We start from the raw sequence: 9,057 nt of genomic DNA on the forward strand, positions 1-9,057 counted from the left end.
ATTCTGATCGAGGCATGGTGGTATCTCATTGTGGTTTTAATTTGCATTGTTGTAACATCTCATTATGAACATCTTTTCATATGTTTGTTTTCCCTCTATATCCTCTTCATGAAGTGCCTCTTCATATCTTTTTAGCATTTTCTAGTCAGATTTTTTTTTTCTGGTTGTTGTTTTACTGTTGAGTTTTTTTATATAAATTTATTTATTTACTTTTGGCTGCGTTGGGTCTTCGTTGCTGCACGCGGGCTTTCTCTAGTTGTGGTGAGCGGGGGCTACTCTTCATTGCGGTGGCTTCTTGTTGGAGAGCACGGGCTCTAGGCACACAGGCTTCAGTGGCTGTGGCATGTGGGCTCAGTAGTTGTGGCTCATGGGCTCTAGAGCTCAGGCTCAGTATTTGTGGCACACGGGCTTAGCTGCTCCGTGGCATGTGGGATCTTCCCAGACCAGGGCTCGAACCCATGCCCCCTGCATTGGCAGGCGGATTCTTAACCACTGGGCCACCAGGGAAGCCCTACTGTTGAGTTTTGAGAGTTTTAATATATTGTAGATAGTAATCCTGTGGGCAGATATGTGGTTTGGTTACAACTATTTTCTTTCAGCCTGTAGCTTGTGTTTTCATCCACTTAACATAGTGTTTTTATAAAAAAAAGTTTCTAAATTTGATGAAATCTGTTATTAGTATTTTCTTTAATGAATTTCTTTAATGGATTGTCCTTGAGCATGTTAAGTCTAGGAACTCATTGCTCAGCCTTAGACCCCAAAGGCTTTCTCCTTTGTTTTTTCTAAAAGTTTTATAGTTTAAAATTTTATATTTGTAATCCATTTTGAGTTAATTTTTGTATATGGTATGAGATTTAGGCTGAAGTTCATTTTATATATTTGTCTGTAGATGTCCAATTGCTCCAGCATCATTTGTTGAAAAGGTAACTGTTTCTTCATTTAATTGCTTTTGCATCTTTGTCAAAAATCAGTTGAGCAACCAGCATTTCCCATACTCTTTATATAATAGCTCTAAGCATTGTACTTAAATCATTGCTAAAAACTTTACAAAAATGTGTTAGCTTTAGTGTTCTTTAACAAATAATTATTTCATCTTTACTGATCATAAACTTACTCACCAAAGTATAATAGCCAAATGCTTTGATTAAATGAAGCTTAAAATCAAGTGTAATACCCATAATTCTGTAAAAAAAAGTCTTAGTTTTGCCTCAATATTTATTTCCATCTTAGATAGTCAATAATCACATTTCTTCTGCAGTGACTTCTTATACTGAAATAAATGACCTAAGGATGCCTTATTGCTGACATAGATCAGAGTTAGTTGCTAATGAAATAACTCCTTTTTAAGTAACTCCAAATAAATCTGCTGATCCATAAAAGATTCATCTTAAAGGAATCCAATTCATTTTCTGCCTCTACCACTTCCATGGACATGAAACATCTTTTATATTCTACCTTGTTTCAGCCATTCAGCTACTCTCTCTATCCTAAGAGTAGCACCTGGTTTGTAACAGTCTGTTCTAACTGGGAGAGATGATACATTTAGTAAGATGTCATGACCACAATATGAAGGACAGACCCCTCTCAAAAGAAAAATGGTATTCAAGAATGTTCTCTGGTGTAAAAATTAATTCCAGGAAATTAATTCCAGAAATTAATTCCAAGGGTTTGCTCCATTTCAAAGATCACAAAGGCAGTGTTGAAAAAGAATTCCAAAGACAAACAAAAGCCATGACTTAAGCTTCATTCCTGGGAATTAATTCCCTGTGTCATTTTGTATCTGGGGCAACAGAGGATGGTGCAGTACTTTAGCAAAAGCAAAATGCAACACCTCAGCAGATGTCTTCATAGCCGGAATCTCTTCAGGTCAAGAGCACCATCCTATCTTGTGTACCTTTGTAGGATAGTCCTTTCCAGGTAGATAATAGTAAGCTTGAAGTTTTACACCCATGAAACCAGCTCCTGACATCAAGATATAGAACATATCCAGCACTCCAGGAAGCTCCCTTGTGCCCTCTCCTAGCTAATATTCCCATTCAGAGTATGGCTTGGAAATGGAGGCCATGCCTTTTTTCTGGGTCTGCATACAATGATAGAATATGTGTAGGGAAAAAAAAAAAGACATCTGTCTGGAAAAAATTATGAAATAACGTATATATAGACAATTTTTCCTAAATCTCAGGGAAAAAAAGATGCCTATTTTGTTCAGCAAAATGTTTCCAGCATTGGATAAAGCTAATAGTTATTTAAATGGTTGTTTTTAAGGAGTTGTGTAAGTTGTGATGGCTATTGATTGTTTTTAAGTTGTTAACTTGTGTATTTATGAGTAGAAAATTATTAGTTATATGACTGAGTATTCAACTCAAAATGTGGGTCATGAGATGTTGCTGCTTCCATGTGGCACTGTACAATAAAAAGAGATGACACTAAACCTACCTTTAAGCATCACTTGTTCCTGAGCAGAGCACTGAAAATATATTGCCCATGGAGAAGCTCCAGAAATATGACCTGATGACTCAGAAAAGCTTTCATTCTCTGGGACCAAGTTTACACACTTTGAAATGAGCCTGTCTGGAAGTGTTCATTCAACAGGGCATTTTGACAATTTTGCATAATCTTTTTATTTCAATTTTTAAAAAATATTTTAGTAAGCAAACAGATCTTAAGGGTAAAGCTTGATGGATTTTTACCCCTTGAAACCAGCACCTGACATCAAGATATAGAACATATCCAGCACTCCAGGAAGCTCCCTTGTGCCCTCTCCTAGCTAATACTCCCAAAAGTTTTGGCTGTTTTTGAACTTGATATGAAAGGAATTATACAGTTTGTCCTCTTTTGTGTTTGACTTTCTTTTGCTCAGTACTATGTATGTGAGTTTCATCCATGTATTTGCATATATCGGTAGTGTATTCTTTTTATTGCTGAGTTATATCCCATTGTATGAATATATCATATGTATTTATCCATTCATCCATGGTTGCATATTTGTGTTGTTCTCAGGTTTTAGCTGGGAATATCATTTTTTGTCCATGCATTTTGGTACATGTGTACACATTTATGTTTGTGTATGTGGCCAAGAGTGGAATTACTGGATCCTAGGATATTTGTATTTTAGCCTTGCCAATTGCTGTTAAACATTTTTCCAAAGTGGTTTTACCAATTTATTTCCAACCAGCAGTGTGAAAGAATTCCAGTTACTCTACATCCTTGTCAACACTTGGCATTGTCAGTCCTTTTAATTTTAACTATTCTGGTGATATCTCATTGAGGTTTGCAGTTGCAATTCTGATGACTAATAATATTGAGCAACTTTTCTTATGCTAACCAATCTGTGTTGGATGCAAATCTTTTAATATAAAAAGTACCATAAAGTAGATGTTTTTATTTTTCTTCTAGATCTTAGATAAAAACAGCTGTCAACTCACAAAATTTCCTAAAACTATTCATTATTATCCCAAATTAATAAACTTGAAGAAAAGAAACCAGAATCACATTTTAAAAAGCCACAGGTCAGTGATAAGAAAGTACTATAACTGCCAAGTTTCATCTCAGGTAGCTTTTCTCTTTTTGTTTTTTATTCTGTGCTAATCATAGAAAGTCCAGGGTATAATGTTTGTCACAAATAATCAGAGAGGTACATTATCACACTATGTATATCAGTTATATCTCAAAAGGTGATAACTGTTAGAGCAGTGTAAGGGTTTGGAGTTTAGGATAAAATTTCATAAGATGCCAATGTTAAGTGGCATTTTATTTGACACATGTAGGTATTTTATACTTTTATATTTCTGAGTACTGGAGCATAACTGCATATGAATTACCCATAAATGTATAATATAGAGAACTATTTAGAGACACATGGTACTATATATGAATATTCATCTAAAAAGCTCTTGAGGACTTCCCTGGTGGCGCAGTGGTTGAGAGTCCGCCTGCCGATGCAGGGGACGCTAGTCCGTGCCCCGGTCCGGGAAGATCCCACATGCCGCGGAGCGGCTGGGCCCGTGAGCCATGGCCGCTGAGCCTGCGTGTCCGGAGCCTGTGCTCCGCAACGGGAGAGGCCACAGCAGTGGGAGGCCCGCGTAACCCCCCCCCCAAAAAAAAATAAATTAAAAAGCTCTTGATAGTTCATTAAACTTCACAGTTTGTTGGCGGCACATAAATGGCAAAGACTATCCACATTTCTGAAAGCAAGAGACAGTCTCAGTGAGACTTAGGTCATAAATGAAGGAAGAACTCCATACTCTAGCATGAACATTGAATCAGGTAGTGATGTTGAAATCCTTATGGCAATTAATGTCACTGGAAGTTTGACTGAAAATACAGCCACCTCCACTCCACCAGAAGGTCTGAATCTTACTGGGCAACTAACCACTTAACATTGGCCCACAAGTACTAACACTGTGTCACTGTTACTGGCTACATATATAGAAATAAGTGCAGCCAATTTTGTGCTTGCTAAAGACTGAATGTTTGCATCCTCCCAAAATTCGTAGGTTGAAATCCTAATCCCCAGTATGATGGTATTTGGAAGTAGGGCCTTTGGGAGGTGATTAGGTCGTGAAGGTAGAGCCCTCACGAATGGGATTAGTACCCTTATAAAAGAGATTCTAGAGGGATCCCTCATCCTTCTACCATTTGAGACAGAAAAACGGCTGTCTATGAGCCAAGAAATAGGCTCTCACAAGACAACGAATCTGCCAGAGCCTTGATCTGGGACTTTCCAGTCTCCAGAACTGTGAGAATAAATGTTGTCTAAACCACCCAGCGTATGGCATTCTGTTACAGCAGCCTGAATGGACTAAGAGAGTGCTTTTGCCTTAAATCAGATGAGTTTGGCTTTAATTAATGCAACTGAATGATGATGATCAACAAGGTAAATTCTGGAGTCAGACTTCCGTATGAGTCCTGGGTGAATCACTCAAGAACCATGTGAGCCTCCTTTTCCTTCATTGTAATAAAGAAGCTGGTAAACAACTGTCGCTACCTTTTCGTAAAGTTGTAAAGATAATCTACATTAAATAAAACCACAAAATGAAAAATTCTAGAGTAACAATACAAGACCTTGTTCTCATTAGACATTTTTGACATCTAAGAAAACCTGTCCCCAAGAGAAAAGTGCATAAAAAATAAAGTGGTATGTTAAGAAGTTCTTTAGATTGGCTATTGTTGGATGGTTGGTGTTCGATGGATTTATGAGTTCCTTATACATAGTCTTGGGTCCACTTTTGTGTATTTTCAAAATTATCCAAAATATAAAGTTAAAGATGTTCATTAAAGTAAAATAGAATAGAAACAGAGGAAAATGCTGCAATTCAGTGGTTCTCAAAAGTGGTCCCTGAGACCAGCAGCATGAGCAGCTTTGTGGGATCTGGTAGGAAATGCAAATCTTCAGGTCCCACCCTGAAAACTCAATCAGAAACTCTGAGGGTGGGACCCAGTAGTCTGTTTTTAAACATGCCCTCTAGGTGATTCTAATGAATACTAAAATGTAAGAACCACTGATGTAATGAAAATAATATTGGTCCAAGAGTTAAGAGATATGAACTGTAATTCAGAATTAATTGGGTTTGTGATCTTGGACAAGCCACTTGCCTTCTTTGAGCCTGCTTCCTCATCTCCAAATGAAGTCTGGATTGTGTGATCTTTTGGGCCCTCATTTCCAAGTGCAGTTAGAAAATATCATTTCATAAACAGAAAATATTTCAGATTTCCCATTATAAAGGGCATTGGTGTTTGGATTTTACTATTAAGTCTAGATGACTTGGGTTGATTTACTTGTGTTTTTAATGATTCTGCATTATATTTGATACAGAGTGAGAACTTATACTGTCTATAACTAAAATACCTTTGAGAAATTTACACGTAAGCTCTGAGTTATAACTATTTATTAATAAAGTCTTAGTATGAATCTTAAAAGTGTTTTTAAAGGTATTTTAAACACCAAAGCTTGTCAGATATTTCTGCAAGTCTGCCACATTCCTCTATTTCATAAAGAGATGTTAAAAATGCACAGTGTCATGAAACTTGGGGCACTCTGAGTTATCCTTAGGGTGGGCAGAGAGGACATGAACTGAGGGGCAGAGGTTAGGAATAAATTCTATGAAGTCCCACCATCAATTGCCAGGACCTTTCTGGAGCTGAGCATTTGAAAATATAAGCTAAGTAATTAGGAACATGAGGCATGTTAGACTTGGAAGGGTATAAGCAAAGACCACATTCAGAAGCAGAGAGAGAAGCCAGGAGGTCTTTTTTTTCCAGATGTGATCAGGCTACAAGGAGGAAGGCCAGAGCTTCCTTTGCTGTCATCCCATGTAACCCCCCAGATGCCGATAGCACTTCTTGAGACTTGAAGACACCAGGGTCGCTCTCAGAATTGAAGCCTTGCTCCTTTCAATCATTATTAAAGAGCAATTTAATGGGAAACCAAGAAAGCGTCATGTGACTGGGCCCTCAGGGTTCAGAGAACGTAATATCCAGGGCTGAGAAAAGGGGTCAGTCCTCAGTAACAATCCAGAGGAAGGCAATTCCTTCCCAGAGTGGTCTATTATTTGTAGGTTTAGATTGCAGGGGGCTTGAGGAACAACGTGGCAGTGAGTTTCCTGGGTTTTTTTTTTTATCAGTTCCATACATTTTTGTGACAGGATGCTACAAAAGCTTCCAACCCAGAACTGCCAACAAGCACAGATTAAAACAAAACAAAACAAAACAAAAACCTGCTTTCCCTAGCTGAAGGCCCAGAAAATGGGTACCTTAACAACAGAATCCTTTTTGGTAATAGCTACCCTACTCCAGTGCAAAATACATGGAACATTGGAAAAACTGTACCCCTTCCCCAAAGTTCCACTGAAGCCAAACACAAGCAGATCTTTCACTCTGCCACTCCCCCCTGCACCACAGAGAGGTGGCAGCCCTCTGATTCCCCTGCCCAGTGGAGTTGGCAGAGCTGAGGGGGGTGCTAGTCATCTGTCCTCTGCCCAGCATAGGCAGGCTGTGCACCAATTCCCCTACAGGAAGAGTACTGGCGAAGCTGAGTGGAGATCTGATCTTCCATTCCCCCACCGGCCAGAAGCAGGCGTTATTACCATTCTCCCTCCCCCCCAGGATGGTGTCAGTGGGCTCCAGCAGTGAACAGACTCTCCAGATCTTCCTGGAAGAAATAAGACTAAATGAGGTGGTATGAGGCAGAGCTAGTCCCCACTAGGCTTCATAGCCCTTTCCCTGTGTCTGTGGAACACAACGGGGAGCAGATTCTCAACTCCCCCCACCACCAGCAATGAGGTAGATGAGGTGATGAGAGGTGGAGCCGGCAGACACTCTATTTCCCTCTCCTCATGTAGTGCCAGTGGGGTCCAGCAGGGAGCTGAGCTTCCACATTCACTCAGCATCAACAAGGCAGTGAAAGTCAGTGTCACACATTTGCTGGGAAGATGCCAGCAGAGGGAAGGGCTGGCTGAACTTCCACCTCAACTGTCTTCAGTGAGGTGTAAGTGCTCTGTTCCTCTTTTGTAAGGGTGATACTGGTCGGCTCCAGTGGGAAACTGAACATAACCCCAACCTGGACCTCATGCTACACCTCAACAGGTGTAATAAACTCTGATCTAAATCTCACACCTTATACCAAAAAAAAAAAATTCAAAATGTTCATGCATTTAAATGTAAAACTTAAAACTATAAAACCTTTATGAGAAAAGAAATACTAGGAGAAAATCTTTGGGATCAGGTCTAGGTGAACAGTTGTTAAACTTGATACCCAAAGCATAATCCATAAAAGGGAAAAATGATTAATTGGACCTCACTAAAAATATAAACTTTTGCTCTGCAAAAGACCCTGTGAAGAAGATGAAATACAAGCTTAAGACTTGGAGAAAATATTTCTAAAGAAGAATATGACAAAGTAGTAGTATCCAGAACATATGAAGAACTCTTAAAACTCAATGGAAACAACAAAGGAAAAATCCAATTAGAAACTGGGATAAAACATAAACAGACACTTAACCAAAGATAATATTCAGATGACAAAGAAGCATAAGAAAGATGTTTGACATCATTAGCCATTAGGGAAATGCAAATTAAAACCACTCTGAGATATCACTACATGTCTATTAGAATTCCTAAAATTAAAAAAAAAGATAGTGAAGGAGCGACAGCAACACAAGGTGGCAGCCACAGCAGGCTCGCGACTAAAAGTCCCTCGCAATTTCCAACTGTTGGAAGAGCTCAACGAAGGCCAGAAAGGAGTAGGAGATGGTACAATTATCTGGGGTCTAGAAGATGATGACGACATGACACTTACAAGATGGACAGGGATGATCATTGAGCCCCCAAGAACAATTTATGAAAACCAAGTATACAGCCTTAAAATAGAATGTGGAGCTAAATACCCAGAAGCACCCCCCTTTGTAAGACTTGTAACAAAATTTAATATGAATGGAGTTAATAGTTCTAATGGAGTGGTGGACCCAAGAGCCAAATCAGTGCTAGCAGTATGGCAGAACTCATATAGCATCAGTTGCCCTGCAAGTGCTTCAGCGCCTAATGATGTCTAAAGATAATATGAAACTCCCTCAGCCGCCTGAAGGACAGCGTTACAGCAGTGAATCAAAAAGAAAAACCACCAGCCCTCCCTTACCCCCCATTTGATTTAAACAGTCTTCATTTTCCACAGTAGTAAATTTTCTAGATACGTCTTGTAGACCTCAAAGTACTGGAAAGGAAACTCCCATTCAAATGCAGTTTATCTTAAGATACTGTAAATGTGATACTAATTTTTTTGTCCATTTGAAATATATAAGTTGTGCCATAACAAATCATCCTGTCAAGTGTAACAACCACTGTCCACATATGAACTTCTGGGATCAAGAAAGTGTATTTAAATCGATTCCCGTCATAACCAGTGGGGCACATCTAACTCAACTGTGAAAAGACACATCACGCAATCACCTTGCTGCTGATTACATGGCCTGGGGTCTCTGCCTTCTCCCCTTCCCCTCCCCCTGCCTCCTCCCTCCCTGCAACAGCCCTCCAGCTGGGGGTGGCTTCTTAGAGTAGATGTGA

At 39.3% G+C, this 9,057-nt stretch overlaps 1 pseudogene; it reads left to right on the forward strand.

Moving 5' to 3' along the window:
• The first annotated feature begins 8,225 nt into the window (after window positions 1-8,225).
• Window positions 8,226-8,786, forward strand: LOC137216519 (ubiquitin-conjugating enzyme E2 variant 1 pseudogene; annotated as a pseudogene).
• The last annotated feature ends 271 nt before the right edge of the window (window positions 8,787-9,057 follow it).

Source organism: Pseudorca crassidens, chromosome X (assembly GCF_039906515.1).
Source record: "Pseudorca crassidens isolate mPseCra1 chromosome X, mPseCra1.hap1, whole genome shotgun sequence".
In the NCBI taxonomy this organism is placed as follows: Eukaryota; Metazoa; Chordata; class Mammalia; order Artiodactyla; family Delphinidae; genus Pseudorca; species Pseudorca crassidens.